General features: G+C 41.7%; 2 long non-coding RNA genes across 2 annotated transcripts in view; both read left to right on the forward strand.

Moving 5' to 3' along the window:
• The window catches only part of LOC148131835 (uncharacterized), a 15736-nt gene extending 13881 nt beyond the window's left edge, over positions 1-1855 (forward strand). The window contains exon 2 of the long non-coding RNA XR_015747170.1: positions 1350-1855. This is a non-coding gene — a long non-coding RNA (uncharacterized LOC148131835). The remainder of the gene's footprint in view (positions 1-1349) is intronic.
• Positions 1-17610, forward strand: part of LOC148131833 (uncharacterized) — a 501829-nt gene that overhangs the window by 85903 nt on the left and 398316 nt on the right. The gene's annotated exons all lie outside the window — the stretch shown is intronic.

Raw genomic sequence — 17610 nt, forward strand, 5'->3', positions numbered from 1 at the left:
ATCAAGACCTTGTCAAAAAAACCTTTGCTGGAATGGTACTCTGACCAAGAGTCAGAGGAAGAAATAGACACTAATAACCTCTTTTCTCTAAAGAAGTTTTATTAACTCTGCCAAGCCATGATTTGGGGGATGAGGACTTTTCCTCGTATGAGTTGGTTCTGCAAGGCACCAGCAAACCCGAAGGGTTTGTTGCCACCTTGTGGGACTACTCAAGAGGAGAAAGGACTCTACCTAGAATCTTGAGCACAAAAAATAAAGAAAGGAGGAATTGTGGCTATTCTGCCTTAGCTATTCTGTCTTGGTATTTTCCATATAACAAATCTTGCTTAACACGATACCTCTCAGAGCAAAGTTCACTAAGCTGACAGGAAAGGAGCTGATAAAAGAACTTCACAGAGGTCTGTGTCAGATAAAAGATGTGTATTCAGTAAAAACATGTTTATCAGTCACAAAGTTCGTTACTTGTATCACGTAGCCTGGTCTCAAAGATTAACTTTGTAACTTCTTTGTCTTCCTGCAATCCCTCTCACACCCCCTCTTTTGATTCAGTACAATAAAAGGGGACAGCGCAAAGCAATCGGGGCTGCCTGAACAATCCCATCTGTCTCCAGGCGCAGCCGGGACAATTCCATCTGCCCCAGGCAATGTGCTGCCTCACCTGAAGAAATCTTTTGTTTCGTGTCTTTTTTCTTTGTTAGCCAGCACTCACCTTGGCGAGGGCTCCGCTAAACTTCACCCTTTGCGGGTCTCATTAAATTGCTTTCTGAAAGGGATTCAGCAGCAAGCCAGAAGATCGAAACAACAGACCGGTCGCTCGACGCGACAGTATTGTAGTACTTGTATTAGAAATAGAAAACTAGAATGTTATAAGAATTAATAAAAGACCAAAATATTGAAATGTTTAGTAATGACAGATTTTAAAATTTAACAAAATATTAAAAGGAATGTTTAAAATACTGAGTTTAATTAAAAAGTTTAATTGACTATTGTTTTGATTTTATTATAAACTCATTATTGTAGCACTTGTCCTTTGAAATAGACAATTGGAATGTTATAAGATTTAACATTTAGATTTATTATTTAATTATATTAATTATTATGGACTTATTTTTTTTCTCTTTTTAAAGGTTAGCAGGTAGAATGTACTAAGCAGAATCAGATTGGGTACTAGGCGTTATTTTAAATATTAATTTAGGGGGAGGATAGAAAGGCATCACACTCTGATCAGTGATTTCAGGATAAATCCTTTTTTTTCTTACTGTAGGGAATGAGATAAATGGATAATTTGGAAAGAATGGACAATAAATATAAATACAATGATTTAAATTAAAATGAATTAAATAAAATAGAAATAAGAAGCGTGAAAAGCGGGAGAAGTTATATAGAAGATATAGAATGGTAAATAAGATAGGTAATGGTATATAAGATGAGCACGAATTTAATTGAAGTCCATACAAAGAGAGGTAATCTGGGGCCAAACTACTTTCTTAAAAGAAGTTTTATATTTTTGTGTTTTGTGTGTTTTGTTTGAGAATTAATAAAACCTCGGAGGAATGTTGGATGAGAATAATGGTAATCAAGTCAGAGAGAAATGTAGATGATGATTATAAACTGGATAAATATAGAAAAATAATAATAATAATAATGAAATTGAATACGAAAAGAGAAATAATGAGAAATTTGTTAAGAGATATCTATATGTCCATATTGAAATGGTGTAAAACAGAATTATGTTGTATAAAATAATATTTTACTTGACTTGTAAAATTAATAATGGAAAGAGGTTTTATGTATTTAATGGTTAATGATGGTTTGTTTGTCTTTAAAATCAATAAAATTTGTTTCAAAAAAAAAATACAGACTGAATATAGGAAGTTATAGATATGTCTTAATATGACTTGCTACCAGTAATAGAATGATGTTCTATATGGTATTCTGATAATATTTTAATTATATGAAGTATTAGCTTTCGTCCCTGTTCTGTCCCCCTTCATTCCCCCTTTGAAACTTTACATTAATCAATAGATTACTGTGCAGTTTCACACAGAGGGATAAGCTCCTCATAGGTATTTACCTGATCATTTACCCAAAGAGCCATAGCTTTTTCAGTAGATTATTTTTCCACCAACAGAGAGAGACTATTGAAAATAGTCTTCACGAAAATAGGAAGAATACAGGGTAAGATTACACACCCAGCGGCAATTAGGCCCACGAGAGCAACAATCGCCTGAAGGCCAGGCAATTTGGGGAACCAGGTTCCAAATATTTCACCAAGATCCAATCCACTCCATTTTTGTACAGGAACATGGGCAAGATTTTCTATACGTCTGGCCCATTGCTCAATAATTTCGCCTACATCATCAAACTCTAAGCAACAATTAGAGAAATTGAATTTCCCACATACCCCCCGCCCACGGCCAAAAGATAGTCCAGAGCCAGGCCATTTTGATATATTGCATCCCTAAATTTCTGTTGCTGGACAGCTAAGGTACACAAATATTGAGCTGTTTCATTGGCAATAAGCTCAACAACCTCTTGGAGCCTAATGATTTGATTAAGCATGTAAATTGGGGTACGGTACCCCCAAGTGCTGTCAGCGGCCCACATAGCCGGCCCTAAAAATGAATAATACGTTCAGGGGGCCAATCATCATCCGCCCAGTCCCCTATTTTGTAGTCTGCCTGTAGTCTCCTACTCTGCCATTGATTAGAATTCATTACTTGGGGTATATTTAAAGGTAGCATAAAGAAGGAGGGGTTAATAATGCCCAAGGTGCATGCTCCTCTCCAATTAGGATGGAGGGAGCTATAGGCCACATCTCCACATATCCAATGTACCCCAGGCGGGGCGTCAGTCATGCTTTGCAGTGTAAAATTGGCCCAGAAATGATGAGTTTTATTAGGCCAATAACTCCAGGATTTTGTAGACTGATTCCATTCATGAACCTCCAAGCATTCAGTTTCCCCTACCACAGGACCTGTTCCCTGTGTATTAGCCAAGCACCACTGTGCAATGATGGGATTAGTCAACTCCCACCTGGAGAGTGGCTGATGTACTGGCATGGCTGATAAGTTGTAAGCAATGGAATAGTTCCATACTTGTGCTACCCAGGGCCACTGATCCCCTATTTTGGTTCCACCGCATACATAACAGTTTGTAACATTAAAGGTACGAGCTATAGTGGATGCTAATTCAAGAAAGAGGTTGCGTGCCTCATGTGAAGGCTGAAACTCTATGTCCACCTCTTGCCAAAACTCAGAAAAATACTTGGAGTGTGCATTGGAGGCAAGTAGTCTAGTTTCTATAGATAGGTGGATGATGCCCCCAGGGTCAGTTCCCTTCGCATATAATCTAATACCCAGAGTCGGGCCATATTTTGAAATCCAGGTTTGGGGATTAGGTATAGTGATATTGACCCAATTACAGTTATAAATTGTGCAGTCCTTTGTTTGAAGCGCCCGCGATATGTGGAGATGGGTTCCTCTTCCCGAGTTTGTATATGTGGCCCAAAGGACACAACTCCAATATGGGCAGAACCTTTCACCTACATTGCTGCTGCAGTCCCATTTTCCCCTCTCTCCAGGGTATTGGTATGGGCAAATATAAACATCAGATTGGGAATATGTTCTGTGCCAGGACAAGGTGGTCCCACAGGAGGTGGGCCATTGGGCCACCTTACAGACATCAAACAGAATGGTGCCTGGGCTACTAGGTGTCAGAATCCGTGTCTGAGTAATTATTGGGCCATTTTGATCTCCCCGACTTCTGGCCACCAACCAGGTCTGGGCCGGTTTTACCTTAGGATCATAACATTCATTCTTTTGCGGGCAGATTGAATACCAGGTTCCATTATAACAGCAAGGGGTGGGTGTTCTGGTACAAGTATAGTGGGTATGATACACTAGGGTAGTGGTGATGACTTTACCTTTTAAGGCAACCTTGACACACACAGTGCAATTATTGGGACGCAACAGATTCGTGTTAGACGGGACCCTGGCTGTCCTTGTGGGCAGCCCTTTGTTGGTCCTACCAGGGCTGTTAAGCCTGGATTCCACAACGGGTGTTAAGGAAAACAAACTAAACAGAATGTGCAGTGAAGTCAGATAGGAAGACAGGAAAATGTGTGAGATAAGTTTTTTAGTTAACACGCAGTAAAAATACAGATACGCTTGTGCTATCAAAAATATAGTTTATTCCATTTAAGAATTATAGCATAGTCAAAATAACGGTCCATTAGTCATATATCAATTTCAGTCAATTCTTGTCGGGGATACTCTATTTGCAAAGTCCGTGTTGAATAGCCAATGTCAGTTCACTTACAATAAATCAGTCCAATCTTTATTTTCTCTCCGTTGAGAAAAATCAACACTCCTTTTTCTCTCCCCGTTCCAGCAAGAACGCAGTCATCAATCCATTCAGTAATTAGGGATCAGTAAGCCAGAGAGAGCGAGCTGCAATTGCCTCACTTCTTATATAGTGCTTTTACAACCACACCCATAATTATATTCTTGCAGTTAAAGTTACACACGCTTTAACTAACAAACCATGATACCATATTTATTATTTTTACCCAAACTAGTTAGGGTAAACAATGTTATCCCTAACAAGGGCCCTGTGGTTTAGCCGGCTGTGGTGCCCTAGGTGGCAGAACAGTGGGGTGCCATCTAGGGTTCCTCCAGACATTAGTGGGTACGGCCTCGACGTCGGTATAGCAGAGGAGACCCTCCCTGCCTCGGCACTGTTTAACAAAGGTGGTAACCTTAATTATACCCGTACACTTAGTGCCATTGCAGGAAGTAGGAGGGCCCCAGGTTGAGTGTTTACACTGGGGCAGAGTGAAATCCGTACAGGAGGCTGGTTTACCTATTACATATGTAAGGCCTCCTTTGCCATCTTTACACTGGGAGCATGAACCGGAATTAAGAGCTGGGTCATCCTGTGGAGCCTCTGTATAACGTTGTATACCATGAACCCCCGAGCATTGATGGACTAGTGTGTTCTGTGTACCTCCCTGTTTTGTATGTAAGAGGTAATAACAGTTAGATGTTATGTTAAAATTACCGCATGAGGGCGGCTTTCCGATGTATGCAGACAATGTCCCCTTGTCATCCAAGCACTTTTCACAAGCGGGATTTTTCTCATTTTGCAAAATGTGGCCAGAAGCACGAGGGAACCGAACGTGTCTTATGGGTACCCAGGGGGTGCGGAGAATGTGGCACAATATGGTATTGTTGTACACACATTGCCAGTATCTTGTCCCCTCATACTCACATTGGGGAAGGTTGGTAGTGGAACAATTCGGATCCCTAGTTACACTGTAAATGAAATGTTTCCCAGTAGATAGTACCATAAAACACATATTACATGGTCTAATCTCTTTTCCATCATCTATGTAGGGGGGCTCTGTATCTTCAGAAGGGTCGGGTGAGCACCATTCCTCCACCTCTTTTACATCTAGGGGAGTTTCCTTACTGTCCTTCCTTACCAATACACCATACAGGTATAGGGAGTTGAGGACAACACTGATTACCAATAAGATGGTCACGATCCAGACAGAGGGCATAAGTCCCCTGCGGATACATGCCGTTTCTCTCAGTCTTTGATTTGTTTCCATTTTGAGGTGTCAGCCTGTTCTCACCAATCCCCCCTTCCCGTAGATGACTAGTCCCTGCTTTTGACTCGAGACCTAAGCTTCCAAGGGAGACCCGTGTGTCGGGTGTTAGCTTCCAGGGTAACGTCTACAGGGGTCTCTTGGTCTTTGTCTCCCGTTGGTAGAGGGTCGGCTTCCGGGGCATCACCACAAGGGGAGACCGTTTCCTCTTCGTCTCCCGTAGGTAGAGGGACAGCTTCTGGTGTGTCACCACTAGGGGAGATATTCCTCTTCACTTTTCGCAGAATTATTCTAAATGGAGAATCCGAGCGGGATTCAACTTCCCAATGGGTAGGTGCTGCTAATTTAACTCGGGACCAGTGAATCCACGATTTTATTTCAGCTACCTTAACAGCAAGGGGAGAGCACATAACTACAGTATAGGGCCCTTTCCATTTTGGACTTAAAGTTTCCCGTTTCCAATCTTTTACCCAGACCTCTTGTCCCGGGCAGATGTTATGTGGTTACCAATATATGGGGTTTACAAGTTAACACATATTGTTGCAACTTGTGGACTACATCATTAAGGGCCTTTAATTGTTTAAACCTAACAGTGTCGGATATCAGCACATCCTTTTGAATATTTAAGCGGACCAGATTAGGGACTCGCCCATATAGCAATTTGAATGGGGAGATCTAGACATCCTTCCGAGGTGCACACCTTACGGCAACTAAAGCTATACTCAGAGCATCTGTCCACTTGAGATGAGTTTCCTGACATATTTTAGCAAGTTTTTCCTTAATAGTTCTATTAGTCTGCTCTACCCTGCCACCAAAGGGAGCGTGAAAGCTGCAATGAAGTTTCCAGTTGATACCCAATACCCTAGCTAATTGCTGAGTCACTTTGTGAATAAACTCAGGGCCATTATCAGATGAGATTCTAGAGGGTAGCCCATACCTAGGGATTACAATGTGGAGTAATGCCCTTGCGACTTCACTGGCCTTTTTGGTGCATGTTGGTATGCACTCAGGCCACCCTGTATATGTGCACACAATAACTAATAGCGCATTGTAAGGGCCACAGCAAGGCATATCAGTGAAATCAACCATTAAGGAATCGAATGGGTAGCAGCCTCTCGGTTGGTGGCCTGGGGGTGGTTGCGGACCTTGTCGGGGGTTATTAGCTGCACAAACCTCACACCGGGCACATACATTGGCTGCTATACTACTTATTTTGTTTATGTATAATTCCCTTTTCAGCACCTTTGTCAGAGCCGTCTTCCCTAAGTGCAGCTGTCGGTGTATTTGGTGCATGATATCCCAGTCCATATGTGCGGGTATAAAAACCCTATTATCAGGTAGGATCCACCAATCCCCCTATAGGTGTGCCACAAGTGCCTCAATCTGGGCCATGTCATCCTTAGAGTAGTGGGGTCGGTGGTGATAGGTTGGCTCCCAAATAGCGAGGTACTTTTCTGTGGAGGTGGGTACCTTTTGGGCAGCTTCATTTTGCTAGTCTATCTGCCTTCTCATTTCCCTTTTGTATGTCTGTGACTACCTTTTGGTGTCCCCGGCAGTGCATGACTGCTACCTCCTGTGGGGCCCATACGCTTTCTAGGTGACGTATTATTTGGGAACCATATTTAATATCCCTGCCTCCTGCGATGATAAGTCATCTTTCCTTATATAAGGCCCCATGGACTTGAACCGTGAAGAAAGCATACTTTGAGTCTGTATAAATGTTCACTCTTAGCCCTTTGGCCATCTCTAGGGCTCTGGTTAGTGCATGTAATTCTGCCAGCTGTGCACTTGTCCCAGGTGGAAGGGGCTCTGCTTCCCATACATCATCTAGAGTAACTACTGCCTTTCTTATTCCCTCCTGTAGGTAGCTAGTGCCATCTGTGAATAAGGTGTAATCTGGAGTAGGGAGAGGTATATCTGTCATGTCTGGGTGGCTAGCATATGTTTCCTCTATTGTATGGATACAATCGTGAATAAGTTCAGTATTGGGTTCAGGCAGTAGCGTGGCAGGATTCAATGAGGGGGATTGGATGATGTTAATCAGAGGGTTATGAGTGATGAGCCCTGTTATGCCTGGATTCCCCAACGGGTGTTTAGGAAAACAAACTAAACAGAACGTGCAGCGAAGTCAGATAGGAAGACAGGTAAATGTGTGAGATAAGTTTTCTAGTTAACACGCAGTAAAAATACAGATACGCTTTGTGCTATCAAAAATATAGTTTATTCCATTTAAGAATTATAGCATAGTCAAAATAAACGGTCCATTAGTCATATATCAATTCAGTCAAGTCTTGTTGGGGATACTCTATTTGCAAAGTCCGTGTTGAATAGCCAATGTACTGGTACACTTACAATAAATCAGTCCAATCTTATCTTCTCTCCGTTGAGAAAAATCAACACTCCTACAAGAACGTAGTCATCAATCCATCCAGTAATTAGTGATCAGTAATCCAGAGAGAGAGAGAGCTGCATTTGCCTCGCTTCATATATAGTGCTTTTACAACCACACCCTTAATTACATTCTTGCTGTTAAAGTTACACACACTTTAACTAACAAACCATGATACCATATTTATTATTTTTACCCAAACCAGTTAGGGTAAACAATGTTATCCCTAACAAGTCCTTGGTATTTCAACATTGGAGGGTTAGTTAACCACAAGTGGCCCTTTGTTTCCAGTACAGATTTTAGGGCATGGGGGGTGTAGATATCTAGGTGTTGTCCAAATGTTAATTTACTGGCTTCTTGAGTTAAAATGGCCGTCCCAGCCACCGCCTTGAGGCAGGCAGGCCACCCCTTTGCAACATTATCAAGTTGCTTGGAAAGCTATGCTACAGGGCGGTGCCATGTTCCTATAGTTTGGGTGAGGACACCCACCACTACATTTTGTGTAGTATCCACGAACAACTGAAATGGTTTTTCCAAGTCCGGGAGGCCTAGACTAGGGGCTTGTAATGAAGCCTGCTTAAGTGATTGGAAGCTAGCTTCTTCCTGCTTTCCCCATTGTAACGGCTCTCTATCAGCTCCTTTTGTAGCTTTATATAAGGGTTTCGCTATAAGACTAAAGTTGGGAATCCATATACGACAAAACCCAGCAGCCCCCAAGAATCCTCTCAGATCCCTCCGATTTGTAGGTGTGGGGAGTTGGCATATGGCTTCCTTGCGCTCATGGCCTAGGGTACGTTTTCCTTGTTCTATGTCATAACCCAAGTATCGAACTTTCTGTGATACTAGCTGAGCCTTCTTCCGAGAGGCTTTATATCCCAAGTCCTGTAAAAGGGACAGCAACTCATGCGTGTTGCTCCAGCAAGCGTCCTCAGTGTGTCCAGTAACTAATAAGTCATCTACATATTGCAACGCCACATCAGGGGGTGGTGTGCTTAATGCCTCTAAATCTTTAGCTAAGGCAGCCCCAAAAAGAGTTGGCAAGTTTCTAAAGCCTTGGGGCAACCTGGTCCAGGTGTACTGTTGCTTTCGACCAGTGGTGGGGTTTTCCCATTCAAAAGCAAATAGCTGTTGACTATTCTCATGTATTGGTATTGTGAAAAAGGCGTCTTTCAGATCTATAACGGAGAACCATGTGGCAGCTTGAGGGATAAGGCCCAGTATAACATATGGATTTGGAACCACCGGGTGGATGGTCACTGTGGCAAAATTCACGGCCCTTAAATCCTGAACTGGCCTAAACCGGCCTTCCCCCTTTGGGATGGGCAGTATTGGGGTATTCCATGGTGACTCAGTAGGCACTAGAATATGAAGTTCCAAATATAGATCAATAATGTCCTGGATGGCTTGCATGATATGCCTAGGGTATATGTAGGGGGCGTGCATAAGCGCACCAACGTGCCTACCATCCCTGTCCTATTGTTTCTCTTATTCTTTTATTTTTCTTATATGTACCCATTTCATGTATTCACAACTATGTATACATTTATACTTATTATCTTGTAAACAATTGGCAAATCAAATAAATAAAATAAATAAAAAATAAAGGGTATGCCCGTTGTCTGATTCTCACAGGCACCTTCATTGGTGCTTCTTCCACTAACATGGGAGGGTGGTGGTCAGCAAAGCCAGGGGGGTTGTCCTCTGCCCACAACCGAGGAATATTAAACTGCTTCCATTTATCCTCACCCCTCTTTCCGATGTCCCTGGCGACCATGAGCTGCCATCCCTCTTCTAGGGATACGGACAAGTTTACTTTCCCATACTCCATTTTCATGGTCCCATCCTCCTCTAAAGAGATCTGTGCCCGAAGTTTGCACAGTAGATCCCTTCCTAATAATGGAATAGGGCAGTCGGGCATATATACAAACTGATGTGTTATGGCCTGTCCCTTCAGTGTGCATACAAGGGGTTCTAGAAAGGGACGCTGCAGTATGCTTCCGGTTGCACCCTGGATGCTGATAGTCTGCTGGGATGCCTGGGCCAAGGGCTGAGTCAGAACCAACCGGGTTGCTCCAGTATCAACCAGGAAAGTTACAGGTTTGCCTCCAATATTTAGCCTGACCATAGGTTCTGGGAGGCTTTCTGAACCTGGTCGGCCTCAATCCCATTCTTCTACCTCTGCCAAACCTATTAAGGGAGCTCTCCCTAAACCTCTCCTATTATCTTGCCTTCCCCGGCCCCTTTCCAGGGGTCTTCTTAGGCCATTTTCCACTACAAAGCTGAGGTTCCTTGGAGGAGGGCCACCTCTGCCTTCTGGCCTTTCAACCTTGTTCCTTTCAGGACACTCCCCTTTCCAGTGTCCTTGTTTCTTACAGTAGGCACACTGGTTGCGTCCTAACTCTGTCCTGCCACCCCTCGGCAGACTATTTCCTCTGCCCCTTGGTGGGTTGAGTCCCCTGCCTCTTGGTGTCCTTATCATGGCTGCTGCCGTTAGCTCGGCTTTTCATTGCATTTTTTGATCCTTTCCTCCTCCTTATCCCTATTAGCAAAGACCTTTCTGGCCACCTCCATGAGTTCACTCATGGGTTTCCCTAGAGCTCCCTCAAGTCTCTGCAATTTACGCCTTATGTCCAGTGCGCTCTGGGAGATGAATGCCATAGTCAGCATTCGAGCATTCTCCGGGTCTAATGGGTCGGTAGGGGTATACATGCGGTATGCATCAATCAAACAGGTATAAAATGCTTCCGGACTCTCAGCAGGTTCCTGTAACACCAGAGAGGGTTTGGACATGTTGACTACAGGTTGCCCTGCGAGTCGGATGGCTCGCACTATCAACAACCGATAGTCTCGGAGCTTTTCCTTTCCCTCGTCCTTGTAGAGATCCCAGTCTGGATCACTAGATGGGTACTTTTCCTCCATAAATTCTGTAATGGAGTGATTTAATCTAACGTCAGGCTTCAGTATTTTGGTTACCGCATTCCTAATCTTTTCCCTTTCCTCTGGATTAAACAGGGTCCCCATAAGCTGTTGGAGGTCTAGCCAGTTGGGGTTGTGGGCATCCACTATTGTTTTCACTAAATCAGCTATCTCTGTGGGCTTTTCACTAAATGGGCCGTAATGTAGCTTCCAGTTGAATAGGTCTGAGGTGGTAAAGGGCACATGTTGAAATAGTGAGAGTGTGACTGATTCAGCAGGATTCTTGGGGTTTATTGCTAGTTGATTCACCCGCCTAAGAGGAGCCATGAGAGAAGCCTGTTCTGTCTTTGCCCTGGTCCTAGCAGCTACCGGCTCGGTCCCACATGAGGGGCCTGGGATTGCCAGCTCCTCAGGGGGTGTTATCCCTGAATCCCTGGAAGTAGAGGGGAGGGAGTCAGGCCATGGCTCTACCGGAGTGGAAGCCTTCGGTGGGGGCTGTTCAGCTTGGACCGACCGGTCAGCCTTCGGTGGTTTGGTGGGGCTTCTCACATAGGGGGATAACTGATCCAATTGGACCATAAAGCCGGATACCCCTGATGATCCCTCACCCTCAGAACCACTATCGAACCCACCCGGGGGCACATATGGTGGAGGGTGTGGCGCTTCCTCCAGGCAACTGGGCAAGATTGGTACTGCTTTCTGTAACTTTTTAAGAGACATATTTCATGATAATAGGGCCTTACAGTGTCACATCTTGAGCTTTCTAAGCCATGGAGGAGGGTGATTCAACAAATCAAGCCAGACGTCTATGTATGGGGCCTGGTCTGGATGCCCTAAAGTTGAATGGAATACTAAGCGGTGTACTTGTACTGCTATGGGAATATCATGTGGGCCACTCTGTCTCAAAAAATTTCCGTAGTTTCAACCTACTCCGCTTATAACCGTATTCCTGAGACCGATATGCCTCCTTGAAATGTTTCAGCATAACCTCTAGCGGGGTCACAGGCTTGCTTTCTCCACCACCCATGAACCACCCAAGTAACCAGACAAGACAAATGAGGAAAGGGATTGAAGAGGAGAGTATGGGGTCCCTCCTTTTCCGGACACACCAGGGAGTTGCACACGTCCACGCCCGACCCAGAGAGCTGGATGCACACGGTCTCCGATGGGAACTGCGGATGCCCCTTGCTTTCTACTGGCACTGGACACTCATAGTCACCAATGGGAACCACAGTAGTCTCGCACTTCAACCAAACCTGACAATTCTACCCACCTTACCTTAAGAGAGGGTGATCAGTCCTCTCCTCCGTCCCTGCTTACAGGGAGGGATTATTCCCCAGGTTTCATACTTGCCTGCAGGCGTCTTCCTCCTCCACAGCTGGCCAGACAATGTCCTGGTCATCTCACCTATCACCAGGGGTTCTTGGGAGCGTTGATTGCCGCCGCCAGAGAACAGCAATCTGAGGAAGTCCCTCGGATTCAAAGGACCGATGGCGCCTGGGATGTTCCCTTCAACTCACCGATACCCTGGCAGTTGGGATGGACCCCCCAGAGGGCCTCAGGGCCCCTTGCATCCCATCTGGGATGCCAGAAATGTTGCAGCTAATCTTGATTCCAATTAGGACACAAGACCACGAAAGGTGGGAGAATACAGGTTTTTATTTGAGCAAAGTGTTCAGACCATTAACATGACAAATTCTGAACCCCCAGTTCTTCCTGATACAGTACTTTTATACCCGATATGACATCAGCAAAGCCTTAGGCGTTATTCTTAACACTTATTTGCCAAATAAGGACAACTATACATATTTCTATCATATATTTCTATATATGGATTAGGGAAAAGGAAAAAACAAGCACATTTCATATTTTCCAGTTATCTTACACCATTCGGTTATTTCCATGTTCCACCCTTGTTTATGCCACTGTGCTTAGCTTTAGTTCCTTAATACAATCTGAATACAGGAAGTTACAGATATGTCTTAATATGACTCGCTACCAGTAATAGAATGATGTTCTATATGGTATTCTGATAATATTTTAATTATATGAAGTATTAGCTTTCATCCCTATTCTGTCCCCGCTTCATTGGTGCAACTGAAGTTGCCATGACTGTTAGGGAAAATACACCCGGTATTCCATAGTAGCCTCTTAAAACCTGTGGTGGGATCAACCCTGAGGCCACCACCTCGTGGACCCCCAGACCCCGTGTCATAGGAGGCCAAACTCATTATGAGGTGCAGCGAATCCTCGATCTGAGTTAGCACAGGAGACAACTCCAATATCTAATCAAGTGGAAGGGCTACCCTTTATCAGAGACATCCTGGGTAGAGTAGGAACGTCCAAGCTAATTGCCTTGTGACGAGGTTCCATCCAGAAAACCCAACCAAACCTGGGGGAGGTTTGCAACTGTAAGTTCTATACCTGTAATAAATTTGTTTTCTTTTTGGGTTATACAGGTCACCTTCAGGAAGTGAGGGGAGCTGAATGTCAACTAAAAAAATACTCCTTTGGTCTTTTTAGCTGCCAGAAAAAGGGAGTGTGGGACAACAAGGCATTCTTGAAATGCCTAGATAATCACCTCGGCAGCCCAAAGTTGTTGAAGCATAAAAAAGTTATTGGAGAGCATGATGGATGACTCTTGGAGATGGATGTATCCCATTGGAGAAGTCACATCCATGGGATGAGGGAAAGACCAGGGTCATGAGGGAAATGTATGATGTGTTTTAGTATCAGCTGCACCCAGCCACACGCCAACATGGCAATTTCTAATAAACCAATTTACTTTTTCTGAGATGTGGTTAGAGACTTTTGATTTGAATAAGGAAGAAGTTGTTGGAGCCCTGACACTCTACAGTTAGAATTTTGCGTGGCAGAAGAAGGCGGAGCTTCGTCGCTGCGATACAGCTGCAATCTCGGGGCTCCAAGATCGCAGCTGATATCTCTGCTCCTGGTCGGTCCTAACGGACCTAAACCATTCCGTAGAGACGGTGACAGTAAGGGGCGCATTCTGTAGATCCCAGGGACATCGCAAGTTCCTGGTTGATCCAGAAGAAGCCCTTTTACCATCGGCGGAGAGGCAGCCATTAAGCTGCTGAAGTTGGGACAGCTCCGGAAGGAAGAGACAGAAAGAGAAAGTGTATCGGCTGGTGAGGATTCTTTTTTTTTACTTGGGACTTAAGGACACCCTAAAATGAGAAGAAATCTGTAAAATTCTTGACAAAATTTGACTTTGCGGCGATTTTTTCTTTAAGAATGTCAAAGGGAGGCTTGGCTTTTTATTTTTACTTTTTTTTTTCCTCTTCATTGAATTTCTATTGCGATCTAGTTAATCAGACTGGTTTTTTCTTTTATATTTACTTGCTTTCTTTCCCCCTTTTTGACTGTTTATATTATATAAAATAGAGGCTCCCTTTAGTATCTTTTTTTAAGAATATACATAAATATATATATACACTTTTTCTTTTTTTTAAGGCTTTTTTAGGGGGAAAGAAGGGGGAGAGGTTCTAAGAAATTTTGCAACACTGCCAACTAGAGGCTTGAAAATATTTTATTTGAAGTTGAGAGCTGGGAAAAAAATTCTTTTCAAGGCTACTGGAAGTGATAAGATAGAGGGAAGAGCACTGGAGGATGTTTATACAGGTGCTCTTTGGGACTTCTATTATCAATTGAATATTTGAAGCTTGGCCTTGAAATTTGTGGAGAAGCCAAATAAGAGCCTTGGATAAATAAAAGGCAGTGTGTGCTTTCATTTTTTTTTTATTAACTGGTTTATCCCTCCCCTCTAACCCCACAATATTTTGTAATATTGGTATACTTATTTTTTATTTTACCTTTTTTTTTTAAAGGAGAAGCCTCAGAATATTTGTTTTTCATTTTTATTTTTTTTTATTGGGATATTTGCCTGTTTATTTCTACTTTTGACTTATTTTTATGGCTATTTTGCATTTTTTGAGGTCTTTTAATAGGATTAAGGTGGGAAGAACCTGAAGAACTCCTTTTTTTTTTTCTTTGCTTATTATTGTTTAATATTGTTGGGTTTTATTTTGTCTTTTTTTCTCTTTATTTTTAATTTTTACTTTTGAATTATAACTGAGTATTTCACAACTGGATTAAGGTCTTGAAGAACCTGAAGAATTTCTCTTTTCTAATTTTGGGCTTTTTACTTTTTACTGGTTTTTTTTTTCTTTTTGGTGTTTTCTTTTTTCCTAATTGGATTACAATTGGCTACCTTATTAATTGGATTAAAAGAGCTGGAAGACTCTGAGCCACGGAATGAGTAAGAAAATTTTACCTTTGGGCATTTCAAGTTCTGCTCCTGTCTCCCCATCAACTGGAGGACGACTTTCAATAATAGCGAAGCAAGATAAAGCACAAGTGGATTTAATGACGGTTATGCAAGGAATACAAGAACTAAAAATGAGTATGGAACAAAGAATGGAGAGTATTGACCAAAGAATTGGGAAGATTGATGAAAAATTTGAAAATGTTCAACAAATGATGGTGAAACATGATGAGAGAATCCAAAAAATAGAAGAGAAAGATAAGCAAAGAGATGACACAATTGGAAATATTGATAGCAGATTAACAATGGTTGAACAAGAAAAAAGTGGGATGTTGAAGTGGGAGATGGACAGGTCAGAATTTTACCTTAGATTCCAAAATATTGAGGAAGAAAAAGGACAAAATTTGGCTGCAGTAATGATTGAAATCTTGGCTGGAGCCTTGGAAATAACAGAGGAAAAGATGATGGATGGAGTAGATGAGATATATCGAGTCTTCACAAGATATGCGATGAGGAACCAATTACCAAGAGAGGTTCATGTCAGATTCACCAAAAAAACTATTAAAACCCAAATATTACAAGTGGCAAGAGAGAAGGTGTTGAAATACAAAGACAAAGAGATTGTGGTCTTAAAACAAGTACCTAGAAAAGTGAGAGAGATCAGAAGAGAATATCGATTTTTGACTAAAATACTATTGAAAAAAGAGGTGAATTATAGATGGCTGATTCCAGAAGGATTAATGTTTACATGGCAAGAACAGAGACACAGAATTGATTCAATTGAGAAAGCAGAAATATTCTACAAGGAATTTTTCGAAAGAAGAGAAATGGAGATAGAAAAAGAGAACATTTTAACTGAATTTGAAGAGGACCAAATGGGAACGGGAAAAGAAGAAGGCGCAATAGGTGGACAAGTGGAGACCAAAGAACAACGTGAAGTAAGATCCACGAGAGCTGTTAGACCTAAATATAAAGCATAACCATGGAGGAAAAAAAACTGATTTCCATGAATATAAATGGACGGAATTCAGCTACCAAAAGAAGAAAAACTTTTCACAAATTAGAGAAGCTAAAATTTGATATAATTTGTCTACAAGAAGTACACATTAAAAAACAACACGAACAATTACTGGCACGATCAAAATTAGGGAAAATATTTACTTCTCTGACTCACTGTAAGTAAAGAGGAGTGGTTTTGTACATTAGAGAAACCATTCCAGCAAAACTGATTTATACTGATGAAGACGAAAGTGTATTAATGGTTGAAACAGTGGATAATAATACAAAAACGCTCTTGGTTGCAATTTATGCCCCGAATGATAAACAAGAAGAATTCTATAAAAAATTACACATGAAAATAATTGAACTGGACTATGTTAATATACTTATGATGGGAGATTTCAATGGAATTGTAGACAATAATTTTGCTGGACTATACAGCAAAAGCAACACGACAAAATAGGAAGACTCTCCCTAAATCCTTTTTTAAAATGACAGATGAATTAAACTTAAAAGATATATGGAGAGAAAGAAATGCTAAAATTCAACAATATACTTTTTATTCCAATAGACATTTATCATGGTCCAGAATAGATATGATTTGGACATCAACAGAATTATTATCCAATATTCAAGAAATAAATATTGAAACAAGCACATGGGCAGACCATAATCCAATGACAATTAAATGGAAAGGACAAAAAAGAAGATCTAGATGGACATTAAACAATACTATTTTAAAGGAAAAAAACTACACAATGGATGAAAAAAGAATTGGCCTTCTTCTTTAATGAAAACAAAAAAGAAGATACTTCAATACAGAATGTTTGGGATACAATGAAGGCATATGCAAGAGGATTAATAATAGACTATACAAAGAAAAAGAACATTAAGAAGAGGCAAATGATTAAAGCTCTAGAAGATGACCATAAAAAACTGGAAAAAGAATTACAGAAAACGCCACAGAAAAAAGATATTAAACTCAAAATGGATATAATCAAACATAAAATGGATCAAGTAGAGAAAGAAGAACTGGCACAAAAAAAATTAGAAGTGCTAAACAGAACTATTTTGAAGATGCAAATAGGCCAGGTAGATGGTTAGCATATAAATTGAGAAAAGAGAAAGAATCAAGGAAAATATTACAGTTAATAGACGATCAAGGTCAAATTTGTTATGGTAATAAAGAGAAAAAGGCAATCATTCGAGACTTCTATGGACAATTATATAAACAGGAGGATCTTGATGAGGAAAAAATTAAACAGTATTTACAAAATGCTAACCTACCTAAGATACCTGATGAAACTGGGAAAATGTTAGAAAGTGCTATAACAATGATGGAACTAACCGAAGCACTTAACAGACAGAACAATGGAAAAGCACCAGGACCAGATGGTATCCCGGCAGAAT

This window comes from Notechis scutatus, chromosome 2, assembly GCF_049901735.1.
Source record: "Notechis scutatus isolate UNSWTSFEM ecotype Mainland chromosome 2, rNotScu1.2, whole genome shotgun sequence".
NCBI classification, from domain to species: Eukaryota; Metazoa; Chordata; class Lepidosauria; order Squamata; family Elapidae; genus Notechis; species Notechis scutatus.